The sequence below is a fragment of the Helianthus annuus genome, chromosome 5 (assembly GCF_002127325.2).
Source record: "Helianthus annuus cultivar XRQ/B chromosome 5, HanXRQr2.0-SUNRISE, whole genome shotgun sequence".
Classification (NCBI taxonomy): domain Eukaryota; kingdom Viridiplantae; phylum Streptophyta; class Magnoliopsida; order Asterales; family Asteraceae; genus Helianthus; species Helianthus annuus.
Window position 1 is genome coordinate 54,333,180 of NC_035437.2, and position 22,075 is coordinate 54,355,254.

General features: G+C 37.9%; 1 long non-coding RNA gene across 5 annotated transcripts; it reads right to left on the minus strand.

Moving 5' to 3' along the window:
• Nucleotides 1-11,688: 11,688 nt before the first annotated feature.
• On the minus strand, nt 11,689-21,693 carry LOC110940318. Of its 5 annotated transcripts, none has more exons than XR_002592995.2 (6): nt 21,269-21,693; nt 19,515-19,598; nt 19,119-19,209; nt 17,708-18,389; nt 12,989-13,072; nt 11,689-12,683 (listed from the first exon to the last, which is right to left on the minus strand). It is a non-coding gene; the product is annotated as an uncharacterized LOC110940318 (long non-coding RNA). The 5 variants fall into 5 exon arrangements; XR_004893328.1 differs by having other exon boundaries at nt 17,708-17,868; nt 18,079-19,209; XR_004893327.1 differs by having other exon boundaries at nt 11,689-11,859; nt 12,593-12,683; nt 17,708-19,209.
• Nucleotides 21,694-22,075: the final 382 nt, after the last annotated feature.

Consider the following 22,075-nt stretch of genomic DNA (forward strand, 5'->3'; position numbering starts at 1 on the left):
TAGTAAAATGTATTTCACCCCCAAAGTATAAAAACTGAAAACAGTTAAGAGAAAAGGGGGACATGAACTCACTGAAGTGCGTCTCGAAATAGTAATCTCCCAGTCAACCTGCTGCGTGACGACCTACACGTACTAACTTCTATTAGACGGACAGCCGTGCTTTGGCTTAAGGTTTAACGTTTTTGGGAAATAGTTAGACAACTATTTCGTATTTACACTTCGTAATTATGTATTAATTATATTCCTTCCCAATGATGGGGGCTTTAATACATGTGGGTTTGTATAATTCCAAGAATATATTATTAAGTCTCACTTAATAAAATATATTTTACTTTATTTGTCTAAAATATTCTACTTCCAAAATATAAATATTTTTCCCAAAAATATTATATTTTATTCCATACAATTTTCCAAAATAATACTTTTATCAAAATACGCATTTAAGAGTATTTTCTGAAAATACATAAGTTACATTTTATGGTTCGTGTGGTAATAATAATACCGGTGTAACTTAAATATTTATTGTGAGGGCGTTGGTATTATTTTGGAGTCCTTACTGTTCAGTGTATTCTAGTAATATTATTTTTACCCTACAAATAATATTTATGTAGTTCACAAAATAATCATAAAAGCGCACTAGCATTTTTCTATGAAATATATATTCTAAGTATATCTTTAACAAGTTTTATTTATGAAAATCCACCTCCGACACTTGGTTATTTTGTAATAAAAATTCATGGCGAATTTTTATTTGGAAAAATAAGTTAAAAATATATTCATAACACTTGTTGTAAAAACATTTTCCAAGTGTTATATTTCTGGAAAAATTTCGCCAGAGTTTCCTCTGTAACTGGAGGTGGCCACGCTTACAAGCGTATCGTTTTATTTTAACAACTCAATCAATCAATTTTCAATCATCAATATTCAATATCAAGACATCAAACTAGTCAAAAATATGCATAAATTGCAAACACATGAACTTGTAAGTTGTGTAGAACTATGTAGTAACTTTCCAATATTTTTAGTAGATCTTTCTACTTCTAAAAGTAAAAATCGGTTTCTTGGAAATCTTATTTTTAAAGAAAATGTAACTTTACATCTTCTTAGTCATAAATTACGAAAATATTTATTTGTTAAAACCTTTTGTCACACAAGTGTTTACACACTTGTTTGTTCACAAAATGCTTTTATTTCATGAAAGATTCGGCTTTTAAACGTGATTGCATCTTATACTTGGTTCTTCGAAAATACCACTTGTACATCTTTAGATCTACTAGTTTAGAACTCCTTTTTACAAGAAAAGCTATTTTTACACAAGTTCATATTTATGTATGAAAGGGTTCGTCATCTAGTAACTTTCCTATTTAACATAATGCTAGTTCATGTTCCATGAACATGATCTAGCGTGGTTAGATGACGATCCGTTCCACTACTAGCAATCAACAACATAAAATAACCATAACTAATCAAGATTCATGAGTTTTACACCATTATTTACTCTTTAACCACCTTGTTCATCTTTCTTACAAGGCTTTAAGTTTTGATCTTAAGTGTTCATGATTTTTATCCGTTAAATCTCTTATTAACCACCTTAGACAAGATCAAGAGGGTGTTTAGAATCACTTACAACTAGCTCAAGGCTAGGGAAGAATCAAAGAGAAAACTAGGTGGATAAAGCGATGTAGAGAGGTCCTTGTGATTCCGTAAGTACCGAGCCTCCTTATGTGTGACCCTTCACCTTTGTATGTAAGTGGAATGGCTTGATCAAACTTGAATGATGGTGGGATGATGGATGGTGATCTCAGCCGAATGTAAGGAGAGGGAAAGGAGAGAGAGCCAAATTTTGTTTAAGTGTTTTGAAGTGAAATGTGAACCCCTCATACATACTTATAATCTATGTCTGCTAAATACCCACTATGTAATGTGTATGGAAGATATTAGACAACCATTAATAAAATAATCAAGTGTGTAAGGGTGTGTCCCCCATGGGGACCGATTCGGTTGAAGGGAGGGGGGGTTTATGGTTTGATTTGAACCATATGGTTAGTAACTAGTGAGTTTAGTTAGGTGATTAATTAGTTACTAGTGTGTAGTGTGTTATAACGGGTGTTACGATACTCGGGGACCCTAACTGGCTCAGAAAAGGAAAAATAGTGTCATTGACAATATTTTTATGTTCCAGGTAAAGTCCGGTTGTTCAGTTGGATACTGATCCGTTAAAGTGCTAAATAAGCATTTAAAGTGTCTTTAATGTTATTTTTAGTGACACGATGAATTCCCGACACTTTGGAAAGTGTCTAGTGTTATTTTTCCATGTTTTTGCACTTTACTAGTTAGCTTAAATGCTGAATTTTGTATTAAAGTGCAGAATTTTGTAACTAGAACATGTTTTAGGCACATCCGGTCACTATAACTATCACCTAGTGACGCAGTTCTACAATCCTCACCTCACTACACTCCCTACTAGTGTAGTAACTATTCTCGGCTCATACTGGCCTTAGAGACAGTGTCTGTCTGGTGCTGGCTATGTCAGCACGTTTACTGGGTTATCCGTTCATTGTGCTACTGTGCTATTGTGCATCAAGTTTGTCACTATAGTTTGTATAAATAAATGGAGTGACAGCAATAAGGTATGATGCATGTATATGTATGTATCAGAATTCAAGTAGCAGTTTATCCACAATTGTAAGCAAGCACAGTAATTAAGCATTAATTAAATATTAATTAATTCGTACGGATACCTGGTTTGGTGAGGGTTGTCACATTCAAATTTCGTCCCAAAATTTTAGGCTCTGCTTCTAGTTGCAGGGTTCTTGGGAAATAAGTGGGGGTACTTTTCTTTCATTCGGTCCTCATGCTCCCAGGTGTATTCTGGACCGTGTCTTGCATTCCAACGAACCTTGACGAGTTTGACACTGCTCCGGCGGGTTTTGTTCACCTTACAATCCGTAACCTCAACGGGTTCTTCAACAAAATGGAGTGTGTCGTCAATATGAATCTCGTCTGCGGGAATGACAACAGTATCTTGCGTTGGACTCTTTTTCAGATTTGATACATGAAATGTATCGTGAACACCGTTTAGCTCGGCAGGTAAATCCAACTTGTATGCTACTAACCCAATTCTTTCTAGAATCTTGAATGGACCAATATATCGCGGGTTCAACTTTCCACGCATCCTGAAGTGTACCACACCCTTCCAGGGTGATCCCTTTAATAATACCATATCACCTACCTCAAACTCTAGAGGTTTCCTTCTTCGGTCCGCATAGCATTTTTGTCGATCGCGAGCCGCCTTGATGCGATCTCGGATCTGTGCAATCTTATCTGTGGTTTCCTGTACCACATCAGGACCAACCAATTACCTATCACCTGCATCAGACCAACAAAGCAGTGATCTGCAATTGCGGCCATATAGAGCTTTAAATGGCGCGACTCCAATACTGGTGTGGTAGCTGTTGTTGTATGAAAATTCGACCAACGGTAAGTGTTTATCCCAGCTACCACCCAAATCCATAACACATGCTCTCAGCATATCTTCCAAAGTCTGTATAGTCCGTTCGCTTTGTCCATCGGTCTGTGGGTGAAATGCAGTGCTTAGATTCAATTGCGAGCCAAAAGCTTCTTGGAAGGACTGCCAAACCCTTGACACAAATCTTCTGTCCCTATCAGAGATGATCGAGAGAGGCACTCCATGACGTGCAACGATTTCTCTCATGTAAATTTCAATGTTTCTTTCCTTAAGTGCTTCTTTCTGCGCGGCACGAATGCGCAAGGAAAGATCTGTTTGGATAATCAGTTCCAAAGCCCTAATCCTTATGGGCTTGATCCTTTCTTTTTGACTTAGGGCATCAGCAACCACATTCGCCTTCCTTGGATGGTACTTGATCTCGCAGTCGTAATCGTTCAACAACTCGACCCAACGTCTTTGTCTCATATTCAGCTCTTTCTGGTCGAATATGTGCTGCAGACTCTTATGATCTGTGAAGATTGTACATTTCGTACCATATAGATAATGTCTCCAGATCTTCAATGCAAATATGACTGCGCCTAGCTCCAAGTCATGTGTGGTATAGTTCTTTTCATGTACTTTCAATTGGCGCGAAGCGTAAGCTATAACTTTCTGGCGCTGCATCAACACGCAACCCAATCCGTGACGCGAGGCGTCACAATATACCACAAAATCTTCTGTACCCTCTGGTAGTGCTAAGATTGGCGCATTGCAGAGCTTGTCTTTTAACAACTGAAACGCCTCCTCCTATTTGATTCCCCAATCAAACTTCTTATCTTTCTGCGTAAGGAATGTCAGTGGTTGAGCGACTTTTGAAAAATCCTCAATGAACCTTCGATAATACCCAGCCAAACCTAAGAATTGATGAATCTCGGTTGGCGTCTTTGGGGTTTCCGAATTCTTTATCGCCTCAATCTTTGTGGGGTCCACATGAATCCCATCTCCATTCACCACATGTCCAAGGAATTGGACTTTGCGTAGCCAAAACTCGCACTTCGAGAATTTGGCATACATCTTTTCCTTTTTCAGCAACTCGAAAATAGCCCTTAAATGTTGTTCGTGTTCAGCCTTCGTCTTTGAATAAATCAAAATATCATCGATAAACACAATCACGAACTTGTCAAGATACGGCTTGCAGACTCGGTTCATTAAATCCATAAAAACTGCAGGTGCGTTTGTCAACCCAAACGGCATAACTAGGAACTCGTAATGTCCATAGCGAGTCCTAAAGGTTGTCTTCGAGATACTTTCCTCTTGTATCCTTAGCTGATGGTAACCAGATCGCAAGTCGATCTTCGAGTAATAGCTTGAACCTTGTAGTTGGTCAAATAGATCATCAATCCTTGGCAGAGGATATCTATTCTTGATCGTCAACTTATTCAACTCCCAGTAGTCAATGCACATACGAAAACTACCATTTTTTTTCTTAACAAACAGAACTGGAGCTCCCCAAGGTGAGAAGCTTGGTCTGATAAATCCTTTGTCTAACAACTCTTGGAGTTGTGTCGACAATTCCTGCATCTCAGACGGGGCAAGTCGATACTGTGCCTTAGCCACAGGCGCGGCGCCTGGAACTAAGTCAATATGGAATTCTACTTGCCTTTGGGGTGGCAATCCTGGCAAGTCCTCTGGAAAGACTTCAGAATATTCCCTCACGACAGGGATGTCTTCGATCTTTGGCTCAACAGCCTTCTTATCCACGATGTGTGCCAGGAAGGCAGCACATCCCTTCTGTAAACACTTACGGGCTTTCAGGCAGCTGGTGATTCTTAAAGGCGTATCTCGCTTCTCTCCATGAACCACAATCATTTCCCCATCTTCTGTTGGGAAGAGAACGACCTTTTCATGACAAACAATCTCTGCCTTGTTGCTTGATAACCAATCCATCCCTACTACCATGTCGAAGCTTCCCAACTTGACTGGCAGTAGATCCAAAGCAAACTCACGCTCTCCCAACTCGATCATACAACCTCTGACAACTTCATTAGCTTCAACCAGCTTTCCATTAGCCAATTTAATCGAGTACGGGATATCTAATTTACTAGCAGCTAACCCAAGCATATTCTTAAATTCTAATGACACGAAGCTATAATCGGCACCAGTATCAAACAAAACGGATGCAAAGCGTTGGTTTATAGGGAACGTACCAGTAACAACATTGGGATCCTGGCGCGCTTCCCTCGCTCCGATGTTAAAGACTCTTCCCCGTGCTTGGTTCAATTCCGGGCAGTTTCTCTTAAAGTGTCCAATGTCACCACAGTTAAAACAGCCAAGTTTCTGCCCGTTTCCACCTCCATTCCCAGCTTGTGTATTGTTGTTTCGGTTCGCATTACCCGCTGGATTCGCGTTGTTGCCTCGGTTTCCATTTCCTCCATTATTTCCTTGTGCACGATTTCCATTACCTCCACGATTATTGTTCCTATTTCCAAAACCTCCTTGGCCACCCTGGCCAGCATTAGCCCAGCAGTTATCCTTCAAATGTCCAACTTTTCCACAAGCTTCGCATACTTTTAGCCCACACCGGCCAGAATGGTGACGCTGGCAGGTGTTACACTTGGGGTGTGTACCCATATAACCCTTTCCTTTCTTTCCAGCACCGGTTGCAGCTTGGACCGGTGTGCTTGATTCTCCTTTCTTGCCAACAGTGCTTGTTCCTTGTTTGAAGTTCGAGAACTTCCTTTTGTTCTCGCCAGATGACTCTGCGTGATTCTCTTTCTTTTTCTGCTCAACATTCGAAAACTTATTTAAGCGTACAGCTTCCTCAGTAAGAGCTACGCTCAGATCGATGGCCTCTATGATTGTTGCAGGCTTGGAAGTAGTGACCATACTCATGATATGTGGAGCTAAACCCCAAATAAAGCGCTCGATTCGCTTGAATTCTGGTGTAACCATATAAGGTACCACATGTGACAGGTCGTGGAATCTCTGAACGTACTCAGCAATCTTGGGTCCTTCCATCTTCAAATGCCAAAATTCAGTTTCCAACTTTTGAATTTCGGCGCGAGAGCAATACTTCCTTCGCATGAGCTCTTTTAGCTCATTCCACGTCATCGCATAAGCAGCGGCTTCTCCAAGAGTCTGTACTTGTAAGTTCCACCAGGACAGGGCTCCGTCCAAAAATAGCCCAGAAATGTATGTTACTTGTTGGTCTGGAGCGCACTTGCTCATTTGAAGAACAGACTCAGTCTTTTCCGCCCATCTTACAAAAGCAACAGCACCTTTGGTGCCGTCGAAGTTCACGGCTTGCAGTCGAGGAACTGCTTGTAAGTGCACCCTGCACATACGTTAGAATATACAAATGGTATTAGCGAACTTGCTAAAAATGTCCAAATGTATTGTAGTATGTCTCAACGACTTAACATTACCATGAGGTGGATTGTTATTGCCACTGTTGTTCGAATTACTTCCGCTGGTTCCTCCTTGTGAGGCTGCATACTGCGCAATGGCGGCAGCGATGATTCCTTGAAGTTCTGCCTCGTTGGCAGGCATACGCATCTGACGTCTTGGAGGCAACTTCTAAAAAGATGTTTTACGTTGGTCAGGTCATGGTAAGTAAAGTGTACATAGCAAAAATATCAACACATAACATCTAATGTTATAAATAAATCTACCACATAACATCTCATATACAAAACATCAAAAGTCATAATCAAAATGCAGTCTCCAAAAGCTGTGCAATCTGTGCAATCGTGGTCCTCTCATCAAAAGTCTACCCGTGTCGTACAAAAAGGCCTAAGCTGATGGCGGTGGAGGAAGGGGAAAATGAGAAAAGAGCAAACGGCACATATGAAGCCAATCCTCCTCCATAGCGCGATGAGAACGCATCAAGTAAGCCATCTGCTGCTCAGGAGTCCAAAAACGAGCGGCAGAATCTGGTGAAAGTGGACGTGGAGGGTGAGATACTGCAGGTGGAGTCTGGCACTGGCACGGGAGTCGCTGAGCTCTCTCCAGCTCCTGCACGCGATGGGTCAGCGCCTCCTGCTGTATCACGAAAGACCTGAGAATATCCTCAGTAGAATACCCCATGTGGTAAGGATGATAAGGATCAGTTGGTGGCATAATGGGTGGCGAAGTCCAGAGGAACAGCTCACTAGATGGGGCGAAGGATGGTACAGCAGATGGTGTAACAGGGGGAATAAAAGTATGATGAGGAACCTGAGGTACAAACTGGTCTCCTCCTGACACGAAAGGTACATGACCAAATGGCTGACGAGATGAACCCTCCCCAGGACGTGGTGGAGGTATGTCCTGAAGAAATGTAATAGGTAAGTCGGTGCGGTGAACACCTGTAGTGTGTGTGGGAATCAAAGGAACATCAACAGGAACTGAAACAGGGGCTGCAACGGGAGCTACGGGGGGTGTAACAGGTACCACGAAAGGTGGGAAATCATCATCATCGTCTATCCACCCATTGTGGGTGTGAGCGTATCGTGGATCTATGTGGGTCGCAAATGGTGCTCGGTCGAACATCACTGGCATGGGATCAGGATGTGGTGCGACAACAGGATCAGCAGGAATGTCAGCAAGAACATGATCATCCACCAACTGTGGAACAACAACAGGATGATCATCAACAGGTACATCATCAACCAAAGGAGCAACAGCAGGTGCATCGGCATGATCAGGGTCATGCTCTAGCGCGGGGTCAGGAGCAACAACTGGCTCAAGGGCCACAGCAGGCTCCGGATCAACAAACTCCATGTCAAAGTCAGCTAGATCAGCAAACACAGGATCGACAGGGGCTACGGGATCCTCCATGGGCTGATCTAAATGAATAAACTCAATGTCATGATCGGGATCAAAGCCAGGTGGAAAAACTGGATCCGAATCGTCATCAATGTCATGACCAAACTCAAAGCTAGGGGCAGGTGCAGCGGATGATGCCATATCAGGGTCTGTGTCGTGCGAATGGTGCCGCACTCCCTGCGTGTGTGAAGGTGCAGATGCCACAGACTCAAATGAGTCTGGGACTGGCGAATAAATGGGAGCCTCCTCCGCAGGAGCATCAACAAGAAGTAGAATATCACCAGCAGCAATATGGGCCTCGCCCTCAAAGTCATCCTCCTCAAATAGATCGACGTCGTCGTCAGAGACTACGTCGAGGGGCATATCGACAATATGGTAAGCGGCAAGGGGCACAGGGGCAGGGATATCTGCGAGCGGTAAGTCCCCAACAAGATAGCCATCAGCGGGCTCTACTACGACATCGGGCAGCACAAAGGGCTGGAAGTCGTCATCGTCCGTGCTGGTAGTATCTGAAGTATATACCTCGTGCTCTGATGAAACTATGTCGTCTGATACTATAGCCATGGGGTCCGTAGTGTCTGACTCTCTAGTACCAGATGAAGGCATGACGTCTGTAACACAAACACATATAGGCACAAACAATCAACCATATAGTCAAATAAGCATGTTAGTCACCAATAAATAAACAAGCATTTCTTCCTAGTCCCACTAGTCTAACCTCCCAGCCTCTCAGACTGAATCTCCTAGTCTCTCAGACTACCCTCCTAGTCTCTCAGACTGAACTTCCTAGTCCCACTAGATTAACCTCCCAGCCTCCCAGACTAAACCTCCTAGTCCCACTAGCTTAACCTCCCAGCCTCCCAGACTGACTCCCTAGTCCCACCAGACTAACCTCCCAGCCTCCTAGACTGACTCCCTGGCCTCTCAGAACATAACCTTCCCAATCTCTCAGATTGGCCCCTCAGTCGATATGGTTGACCCATAACTTTTGGAAAAAGCGTTCATACTTTTTGTTGGTAAAAATATTTTGTACTCTGGATCTTGACATAGTGTATGCAATGTAAAAATGTTTTCGTGACAGCCCTAGTGATCATAGTCCAGACTCGAGAAGGAATCCTAGTTCGCTATGATCAGAGCTCTGATACTAAGCTGTCACACCCTAGCTTTGCGGAAGCGTGGGTTTATTTGGTGTGAGTTCTTAATACCATAACTTAATCACAACAAAGCTATATGAAAGTAAAACCATGCAGATCATGCACTGGTTCATGTTTTAAAAAAAAAGTACCAGAACATAGTTTTAAAATGTCGACACATGCAGCGGAATTACAACATAACAATATAAAAACATTGTTCAGAAGACATAACCACAAACATAAAACAGACGCAGTTTAAGAACTGTGACTCGTCCAGGTAAAAGCCACAACCCCTAAACTTGGATGACCCCATAACTCTTACGCAGCGTGAAAACGTAGCATACCGTGCCAGATCCTTAATTCCCTGAAATACATGTAAGTTGGAAAAATCAACAAAAATGTTGAGCGAGTTCATGTGTAGTGAGCATGTAAAACCTTTGTAAGTATAAAAACCCTGGTATGTAGCAAATAAGGAAATAAAGAGATCACCAATGGTTTGCAAGGCCATTGATATGTGTGCCGTGCAGTAGGAAGACTCAAACCTAGTAGATTTTTGCGTCGGGTACCAAATCACCCCGAGGTCCGTACTGTTGGGCCTGGGGCTGGGCTCGCTGCACCCAGATAGATCTACCGCTAAAGACCCTCGGTCCTACAATGAGGATTAATAGCCTCCAGTTCCCGCCTACCCACTCACATGATCTAAGTAGTAACCCTCCTTACGCTAACCATACCATGTAAAAAGTATTTGTAATCATAGTAACATGTATTTCACCCCCGAAGTATAAAAACTGAAAACAGCTAAGAGAAAAGGGGGACATGAACTCACTGAAGTGCGTCTCGAAATAGTAATCTCCCAGTCAACCTGCTGTGTGACGACCTACACGTACTAACTTCTATTAGACAGACGGCCGTGCTTTGGCTTAAGGTTTAACGTTTTTGGGAAATAGTTAGACAACTATTTCGTATTTACACTTCGTAATTATGTATTAATTATATTCCTTCCCAATGATGGGGGCTTTAATACATGTGGGTTTGTATGATTCCAAGAATATATTATTATGTCTCACTTAATAAAATATATTTTACTTTATTTGTCTAAAATATTCTACTTCCAAAATATAAATATTTTTTCCCAAAAATATTATATTTTATTCCATAAAATTTTCTAAAATAATACTTTTATCAAAATACGCATTTAAGAGTATTTTCTGAAAATACATAAGTTACATTTTATGGTTCGTGTGGTAATAATAATACCGGTGTAACGTAAATATTTATTGTGAGGGCGTTAGTATTATTTTGGAGTCCTTACTGTTCAGTGTATTCCAGTAATATTATTTTTACCCTAATAATAATATTTATGTAGTTCACAAAATAATCATAAAATCGCACAAGCATTTTTCTATGAAATATATATTCTAAGTATATATCTTTAACAAGTTTTATTTATGAAAATCCACCTCCGACACTTGGTTATTTTGTAATAAAAATTCATGGCGAATTTTTATTTGGAAAAATAAGTTAAAAATATATTCATAACACTTGTTGTAAAACATTTTCCAAGTGTTATATTTCTGGATATTGCAGAAAGGTCTTAGTTGTATTTTAGGGACGTAGGTTTTCTTATTCTTTAAGAGACCTTACGGGTGATTGCATCCCTGTGTTCATGCCCAAATGTTGTATGATATTACACATGATTTACATTATATTGTGTCACTCTTATAACTTTCTTGGTATTGTTGACTTCTTATTTCTATGTTCTTTGACTTGGTGTTTTGGTATGATGTTCGTTTTGGAGCCGAGGGTCTCTCTGGAAGCAGCCTCTCTATCCCTAGGGATAGAGGCAAGGTCTGTCTACATCCCACCCTCCCCAGACCCTATAAGTAGCTTTGCTATTTGTGGGATTTACTGGGTATGGTTGTTGTTGGTTGTTGTATTATATTTCTGGAAAAATTTCGCCAGAGTTTCCTCTGTAACTGGAGGTGGCCACGCTTACAAGCGTATCATTTTCTTTTAACAACTCAATCAATCAAGTTTCAATCATCAATATTCAATATCAAGACATCAAACTAGTCAAAAATATGCATAAATTGCAAACACATGAACTTGTAAGTTGTGTAAAAGTATGTAGTAACTTTCCAATATTTTTAGTAGATCTTTCTACTTCTAAAAGTAAAAATCGGTTTCTTGGAAATCTTATTTTTAAAGAAAATGTAACTCTACATCTTTGTAACACCCTAGTTATTATTTTAAAGGTTTTCGTATAATTTACGAAAACAAACATGTATTTAAGGTTAAGTATCCTTAGAAAATTTCGAGTAAATTAAAACTATTACAATTCATAAGTTATTCTACAAAACGTGATCGAATTCGTTGTTTAAAATATACAACGTGGCAAAGTGCGGAAGCATGTAACTATATCGTGTTCGGTTCTTCGATGAGCTTGATCGTCTCTCGGCATCCAAAATGAACCTACATTTCATAAACATGAAATGCTTTAGTCATACGTGGATTGAAATAAATCTAAACAAATCCGGTAATGATAATGGAAGGAAAAAGAATTCCCAACGTTAAACTCTTGATCTCAAAACATGGATTTCCCAACTGGCCTCCACCGTAACTTACGGTGGCACCGTAACTTACGGTGGCCCCTGGTGTGACATGCCCCTACCGTAAATCAGTAGGGGGCTGCCGTAAAGCCTTCAACTCCACCGTAACTTACGGTGACACCGTAAGTTACGGTGGCCCCTGCATTCCAGCTTTCCTATTTTGCCGTTTATTGGCACGAAAACTTTCGTATCTTTCAAACCGCTTATCCGTTTGACCCACCGTTTCTTCCTACATGATTGTAATTTGACCCTTCATAATATGGAGTCAAAATCCAACATCCGAATTAACAAAATTTAAGACTTTTAAGTCTTCAGCTTATTACCATTTTTACCAAATTTTAACCCGTTCGCGATTTTATCAAACAAACATGTTTACTTGCTCTATAAACTCATGAAAATCATAATTTCAATATTTCCTATCAAATAAATCATAAATCATGGGTTTCTTACTTAGTTAGAACCCATTTACGTTCAAGTTCTTATTTTGACCCGTTAGAGAGGATTTAATCATTTAAGTTTAAATCCTACTCTCTACTTTCACATGTCATTTTTCTACATTAAGGTATTCACATATCTTTCACCAAATTTACGCGTACCTGGCGCGGGTCAAAGTATTGACCCGTTTTAATACCTTGCCTTAATAATTTGCTGATTCATAGCCACGTAAATTCCATAAGCCGTTTTACCCTGTGAGCATTAGACTCGACATACACTTGTTAGTCGTTATTCGTCAAATGGTGTTAACATTACCATTTGACCTGTTTAGTCTAAACGACCAAACATTTTGCACTTATATTTGAATGGTATTTATTTACCATTTCATTATTTAACCCATTTCGCCCCTTTTTGCCATTAAACATGGTTTTTATCCTTTTATTCGTCCCGACCCGTATCATTTCGTGTCGGAACCCATATTTCGGATATAACCTTGGTCGTGTTTATAATCTATAAAGTAAATACGTATCCTAAAAAAAAGTGTAAGCTCTACTTACGTCGCGTCCGCGCAAACATTCTTCGCATCCATGATCCGTTTGATCCATTCCTTTCCAGCTCCCACTTAGCTTGACGAGATCAAACTTAACACAACACCCACAAGATTTGTTAGATTAGTCATTATATAAAATGACCACAACATCTCATGGATTCACACATACTCATTTATCAAGACATTAGTTTTAGGTTAGTTTGACTTTCGTAAGTCAAACTGTCCTTGTGTATGTGACTGAGCACTAACTTAGAACATGTTTGGCATACACGTACATATTCCTTGCATATATCATTTGTATGTATTTTAGATGCCTTTAATACACCCAATTTCTTAAAATTTGTTTGAAGCAAATACATGGTACACACCACACCATTCAAGTATGGAATAAAAGCTACTACGACATATCTCTTACCAAGTCTTACAATCAAATTATATTTCCACGTTAGACACATTGCCTCAAGTTAATTTATTAGAATGCCATCATTATCACATTTCTCACAATTCATCCTTTTCTTGTATACAATTTTCTTAGATTAAGTTTATCAATAAAATGTGTAGCAACTTTACAATGTAGCTGTGGAATTGACTCTTTTAACCACTTTACGGTTTTATTCAGCCCTTGGTGATCAGAGATGAAATATAGAATACTAAAATATCTTTCCAACCCAAAAAGAATCAGCTCAATCCGAGCTTCCTATAATTAATTATGATTTTCGCAAAAATCAGCTCAGAAGTCAAAATGCTTCCAATCAGCTTGCTGTCAAAACAGTTCAGCCGACTTCGGACACTGTTTTGACCCGTTTAACATCAGAATTTAACAAACATGTCCAAACATAAAACGTAGTATGTTTTAATAGCTTTCTGAGCATATAAGGCTCAACCTCACAGGATGTTCCAGTGATTTTATATGATTTTTTTAAAAACTGCAGCCCAACAATTTTTTTTTCCAATCAGCTTGTTGTCAAAACAGTTCAGCCTACTTCGGACACTGTTTTGACCCATTTAACATCAGAATTTAACAAACATGTTCAAACATTAAACGTAGTATGTTTTAATAGCTTTCTGAGCATATAAGGTTCAACCTCACAGGATGTTCCAGTGATTTTATATGATTTTTTAAAAACTGCAGCCCAACAATTTTTTTTTTCCAATCAGCTTGCTGTCAAAACAGTTCAGCCTACTTCGGACACTGTTTTGACCCATTTAACATCAGAATTTAACAAACATGTTCAAACATTAAACGTAGTATGTTTTAATAGCTTTCTGAGCATGTAAGGCTCAACCTCACAGGCCGTTCCAGTAATTTTATATGATTTTTTAAAAACTGCAGCCCAATAATTTTATTTCCAATCAGCTTTGTTATATTTTCTTGTTCAAGCATTTTAACAAGCACCTTGTGTGCAACACGAAACATCAAATTTCTCCAGCCCATTTAAGTGTTCTTAACCCTTAAATTCTAGCAAAATTAACAAGTACTAACATCAAACTTCAAATCTAACTTCAGGGAGTTCTATTAACACAATTTAACCATTATGATTCTAGTGTTCATCATGTTTCTACAAAACCCATTTAGCACATAATCGGGTGATCATGAATTCACAATTAGGAACATCAATTCAACAAGTAAATGACTAGGGTTTACTCCTAGACATAAAATCATTCCGAATTTCATCATATAACGAACATGCAACCATAAATTTCAGATTTCTAAGTTTACCTAGAAATCCAACTAGAGATTTTTCATTAAATTTTACATACCTTTTAATCCTCTTGTGATGAGGATTAATAATCCATGCTTAAATTTCGATTTTGGACTGAATTGGACCTTCAATTTGCAAGATTAGTGAAGTTCTAGGGTTTTGAAGAGTGGGGAGTCGCCCCTGCCCTTTCCTGTACGACCAGACATCCTTAATGGGTGTTTGGTTTTGATTTGTATTAAAATTAGTAATATAATTTCAATTTCTTACAACTTAGGCCCCTCATCTTTTGTTTGACATATAGTTTTGGTTGTTTTTAACCCTATCATAAGTTACTTCTAGAATATTAGCTAACTAGGTTAAAATTCCTAGTTAGTAAGTTCTTGTTTATTTAAGAATCCTAATATTCGCCGGGTTACTTTTACCACTAAAGGTAATTTACCCGTCTTTTAGTATAAACGTGGTTTGATTACCAAACCCGTTTTCGGGGTGTTACAAGTCTACCCCCCTTAAAGAGGTTTCGTCCTCGAAACCTTTTCTTACATAACTCATTGAGTTTAAACTCAATGTATTTTTTTTTTACGAGATATCTTTTAAACATTACTTATACTTTTAACCAATTGTTCGTATTACCATATAGGTATCGTAACATCTTTTTGGTCACTAATTGTCTACATATCTCATACGACATAGTGCAACTTGAAATAACGTAATCTTGTTATTTCCACTAGTTTAGTTAACTTAGCGATATCCATCGCTTTCATATATTATCGAACTCTTTGTGAATCCGTTACCTTGACCCGTTTAAAGGTCTTTAGTGAAATCTTTCTCTTTTAGCAACTATTTCTTTTGTTTTCCAATTCATTTATTCGGTTCAGTTATACCGAATCCACCGCTTACAAGCAACCAACTTACTTAAATTTCCTTAACCGATCTCACTAACTAGACTTATTAGTCCAGTTGTTTTTTACCGCTCGCCTGGTGATAATGTGATTCCACTTCACATTTCATTTCTTAACCGTGATCGTGTCACGTCATGTTTAATTTATAGCAACCTTTCATTTTCGAAAATACCACTTTTTCGAATATATCGTCTTGCACCTATCGATGTTAAGACCCATACTCTTTGATATTTTTTATTTCCAAAATCGTCTTGTAGTATTCATATTTGTTAAAACGTTGTTTCTCACTAAAACTTGAAGTTTAATTTAACGTCTTCTCTTTAACTTTCATCAATTACTCATATCAAGAAATTGACAATTAAGAATTTATTCTTTTTCATTCTTATTTTACGCGGGGATTCTCAACCAGTTCCCTCGCTATGTCTAGATAACCCATAGGTTCATTCACTTAGCCTCGTAGGCTATTTCTTTAGGCTCTCACCTCTTTAAGGCGAGTCCTTTATGATCCTTTTTCCTTTTTATTCATGACCCGTAGGTCATTTTGGTCCCGTAGACCTTTACACTGTTTATAACCTGAAGGTTATGATGATCCCGTAGATCATTCTTTTTACTCGTGTCTTTATTAAAATATATATTTGGTGTCAAAGCACTCTCTTTTTTTTGTTTGAAAATCATTTGTTTTCATGCTTGAAATCCGTTAACTTTGACTGTAGTTCGTGTCTATAATCGTTTTCTTTCGGATAATTCTTCCGACTCTATGACTTCTCACGTCAATTAAGCATCGGTTTGTCTCAAGCTTACCGTTATCCGGCTTGCGCTTACTTATGCCATCAAGCATTATACTTTATTCAACCCGTTCAACCTCAAAATAGTTGAATATAATTATCAAAATTTCTGTTTGCGAAATTTTATGGTCTTTCAGTCATAACTCATAATCCGAGTCTTTTGACTTTAAATTCGTGTTCCCGTTTCTCGGTTTACGCATGTGTTTAAATCCTTACCCATCAACCGGGTACTTTACCGATGTCATTATTAGTGCAAGCATTCCGGTATACATTAAGATTTCGTTTTAATTTGTTTGGTTGTCTTAGCGAAATCCATCGCTTTTATTCAACCAAACCTTTATTCTTTATTCGACCATCCTTGACAGTCTTATAAACTATGAATGATGATTATCATCATCATCATCATTTCTTTACTACGACCAAAGTCAACGACTTTGATCGTTTTTCCCATGTGGGCAATACCTTTGTTTCTATGACCCCGCGGGTCATTTATACTTTGGTTTTACAATGCCCTTTTTGTCTACCATGGTTTTTGATCGTTTTTCCCATGTGGGCAATACCTTTGTTTCTATGACCCCGCGGGTCATTTATACTTTGGTTTTACAATGCCCTTTTTGTCTACCATGGTTGTTTCGTCCGAAATGACTTATGTCACGAATTTCCTTGGGTCATTTATTTCTATGTGCGCCATACGTCGTTTTTATGGTTCCCGCGAAAACCATTTATACGAGTATGCCCGTAACATTTCTTGACCCTAAGGATCCTTTAAATTTTCATTCATCTTGACCTTACTACATCGGACATAACTGCGCTCATTATAAGAAGCTCATGCTATCATGTGTTCACTACTTACTTGGCCAGAGTAAGCGATCAACACATGGTACGCTGACCTTATTATAATTACCACATCACGTCCCATGTAAGTAACTCCTCAAATTATTTCCATATTTATGATTTCATTTGGTAAAACTTTATTTAATTGTTAGTTAACAATTATTAGTTTTAGTCGTTTATCCTTGAACATGTAAAATGTCCCTTTTTATAAACATTTATTCACATTTGTTGATGTGATCATTACTTTTCTCAATAGGATTTATATTGAGAATACTTACTTGGATGATCACTCTCGTCCAAGTTTCTATATAAACTGAATTCTGTTATTGTCTTGTTATTCACAATTTGTGAATAATACATATTCTCTACTGAATTTCTCTTGGAAACGTCATCCTGGATAGGTAACCTATCCAGGTTTTTCCAAGTTTCATATTCTATATGCAACTGTCATTCACTATGTATTTGTTGCATATTACTGTTTGTACTATAAGTTTAAAATGTGCACCTGGTAATGCTTGCCCCGACGGGCATTCCTTGCCATTACTTATTTGCGATCGTTACGCGATTTAGGTCCTTGATGAGTATGCTCTTCTTGTCACATCTCGGACCGTTCCATCATCATATCCGCAATTTGTTAAACTCCCGCTATCTTCAGATGCGAGTGTCCTTGAATTAAAACATTTACAAGAATTAGTAATATCAACTTCAATAATCGCCCGTATTATAATACAAGGCTTTTCTACTATACGCGTCAACGCGCGCAATTTTCTCAACTATATTTATCATTTAATTGAGGTAACGTGTATCACACGATAACCCTATGTGTTGTTCACAACATTTCAACACATACCAAACCATTAATATACATGTACTTACCGGATTTGCGATCAAGCCTCGAACCAAACACACTTTACTCTTTAACCATGAGCTCTGATTACCAACTTGTAACACCCTAGTTATTATTTTAAAGGTTTTCGTATAATTTACGAAAACAAACATGTATTTAAGGTTAAGTATCCTTAGAAAATTTCGAGTAAATTAAAACATTTACAATTCATAAGTTATTCTACAAAACGTGATCGAATTCGTTGTTTAAAATATACAACGTGGCAAAGTGCGGAAGCATGTAACTATATCGTGTTCGGTTCTTCGATGAGCTTGATCGTCTCTCGGCATCCAAAATGAACCTACATTTCATAAACATGAAATGCTTTAGTCATACGTGGATTGAAATAAATCTAAACAAATCCGGTAATGATAATGGAAGGAAAAAGAATTCCCAACGTTAAACTCTTGATCTCAAAACATGGATTTCCCAACTGGCCTCCACCGTAACTTACGGTGGCACCGTAAGTTACGATGGCCCCTGGTGTGACATGCCCCTACCGTAAATCAGTAGGGGGCTGCCGTAAAGCCTTCAACTCCACCATAACTTACGGTGACACCGTAAGGGTGGCCCCTGCATTCCAGCTTTCCTATTTTGCCGTTTATTGGCACGAAAACTTTCGTATCTTTCAAACCGCTTATCCGTTTGACCCACCGTTTCTTCCTACATGATTGTAATTTGACCCTTCATAATATGGAGTCAAAATCCAACATCCGAATTAACAAAATTTAAGACTTTTAAGTCTTCGGCTTATTACCATTTTTACCAAATTTTAACCTGTTCGCGATTTTATCAAACAAACATGTTTACTTGCTCTATAAACTCATGAAAATCATAATTTCAATATTTCCTATCAAATAAATCATAAATCATGGGTTTCTTACTTAGTTAGAACCCATTTACGTTCAAGTTCTTATTTTGACCCGTTAGAGAGGATTTAATCATTTAAGTTTAAATCCTACTCTCTACTTTCACATGTCATTTTTCTACATTAAGGTATTCACATATCTTTCACCAAATTTACGCGTACCTGGCGCGGGTCAAAGTATTGACCCGTTTTAATACCTTGCCTTAATAATTTGCTGATTCATAGCCACGTAAATTCCATAAGCCGTTTTACCCTGTGAGCATTAGACTCGACATACACTTGTTAGTCGTTATTCGTCAAATGGTGTTAACATTACCATTTGACCTGTTTAGTCTAAACGACCAAACATTTTGCACTTATATTTGAATGGTATTTATTTACCATTTCATTATTTAACCCATTTCGCCCCTTTTTGCCATTAAACATGGTTTTTATCCTTTTATTCGTCCCGACCCGTATCATTTCGTGTCGGAACCCATATTTCGGATATAACCTTGGTCGTGTTTATAATCTATAAAGTAAATACGTATCCTAAAAAAAAGTGTAAGCTCTACTTACGTCGTGTCCGCGCAAACATTCTTCGCATCCATGATCCGTTTGATCCATTCCTTTCCAGCTCCCACTTAGCTTAACGAGATCAAACTTAACACAACACCCACAAGATTTGTTAGATTAGTCATTATATAAAATGACCACAACATCTCATGGATTCACACATACTCATTTATCAAGACATTAGTTTTAGGTTAGTTTGACTTTCGTAAGTCAAACTGTCCTTGTGTATGTGACTGAGCACTAACTTAGAACATGTTTGGCATACACGTACATATTCCTTGCATATATCATTTGTATGTATTTTAGATGCCTTTAATACACCCAATTTCTTAAAATTTGTTTGAAGCAAATACATGGTACACACCACACCATTCAAGTATGGAATAAAAGCTACTACGACATATCTCTTACCAAGTCTTACAATCAAATTATATTTCCACGTTAGACACATTGCCTCAAGTTAATTTATTAGAATGCCATCATTATCACATTTCTCACAATTCATCCTTTTCTTGTATACAATTTTCTTAGATTAAGTTTATCAATAAAATGTGTAGCAACTTTACAATGTAGCTGTGGAATTGACTCTTTTAACCACTTTACGGTTTTATTCAGCCCTTGGTGATCAGAGATGAAATATAGAATACTAAAATATCTTTCCAACCCAAAAAGAATCAGCTCAATCCGAGCTTCCTATAATTAATTATGATTTTCGCAAAAATCAGCTCAGAAGTCAAAATGCTTCCAATCAGCTTGCTGTCAAAACAGTTCAGCCGACTTCGGACACTGTTTTGACCCGTTTAACATCAGAATTTAACAAACATGTCCAAACATAAAACGTAGTATGTTTTAATAGCTTTCTGAGCATATAAGGCTCAACCTCACAGGATGTTCCAGTGATTTTATATGATTTTTTTAAAAACTGCAGCCCAACAATTTTTTTTTCCAATCAGCTTGTTGTCAAAACAGTTCAGCCTACTTCGGACACTGTTTTGACCCATTTAACATCAGAATTTAACAAACATGTTCAAACATTAAACGTAGTATGTTTTAATAGCTTTCTGAGCATATAAGGTTCAACCTCACAGGATGTTCCAGTGATTTTATATGATTTTTTAAAAACTGCAGCCCAACAATTTTTTTTTTCCAATCAGCTTGCTGTCAAAACAGTTCAGCCTACTTCGGACACTGTTTTGACCCATTTAACATCAGAATTTAACAAACATGTTCAAACATTAAACGTAGTATGTTTTAATAGCTTTCTGAGCATGTAAGGCTCAACCTCACAGGCCGTTCCAGTAATTTTATATGATTTTTTAAAAACTGCAGCCCAATAATTTTATTTCCAATCAGCTTTGTTATATTTTCTTGTTCAAGCATTTTAACAAGCACCTTGTGTGCAACACGAAACATCAAATTTCTCCAGCCCATTTAAGTGTTCTTAACCCTTAAATTCTAGCAAAATTAACAAGTACTAACATCAAACTTCAAATCTAACTTCAGGGAGTTCTATTAACACAATTTAACCATTATGATTCTAGTGTTCATCATGTTTCTACAAAACCCATTTAGCACATAATCGGGTGATCATGAATTCACAATTAGGAACATCAATTCAACAAGTAAATGACTAGGGTTTACTCCTAGACATAAAATCATTCCTAATTTCATCATATAACGAACATGCAACCATAAATTTCAGATTTCTAAGTTTACCTAGAAATCCAACTAGAGATTTTTCATTAAATTTTACATACCTTTTAATCCTCTTGTGATGAGGATTAATAATCCATGCTTAAATTTCGATTTTGGACTGAATTGGACCTTCAATTTGCAAGATTAGTGAAGTTCTAGGGTTTTGAAGAGTGGGGAGTCGCCCCTGCCCTTTCCTGTACGACCAGACATCCTTAATGGGTGTTTGGTTTTGATTTGTATTAAAATTAGTAATATAATTTCAATTTCTTACAACTTAGGCCCCTCATCTTTTGTTTGACATATAGTTTTGGTTGTTTTTAACCCTATCATAAGTTACTTCTAGAATATTAGCTAACTAGGTTAAAATTCCTAGTTAGTAAGTTCTTGTTTATTTAAGAATCCTAATATTCGCCGGGTTACTTTTACCACTAAAGGTAATTTACCCGTCTTTTAGTATAAACGTGGTTTGATTACCAAACCCGTTTTCGGGGTGTTACAATCTTCTTAGTCATAAATTACGAAAATATTTCTTTGTTAAAACCTTTTGTCACACAAGTGTTTACACACTTGTTTGTTCACAAAATGCTTTTATTTCATGAAAGATCCTGCTTTTAAACGTGATTGCATCTTATACTTGGCTCTTCGTAAATACCACTTGTAGATCTTTAGATCTACTAGTTTAGAACTCCTTTTTACAAGAAAAACTATTTTTACACAAGTTCATGTTTATGTATGAAAGGGTTCGTCATCTAGTAACTTTCCTACTTAACATAATGCTAGTTCATGTTCCATGAACATGATCTAGCGTGGTTAGATGACGATCCGTTCCACTACTAGCAATCAACAACATAAAATAACCATAACTAATC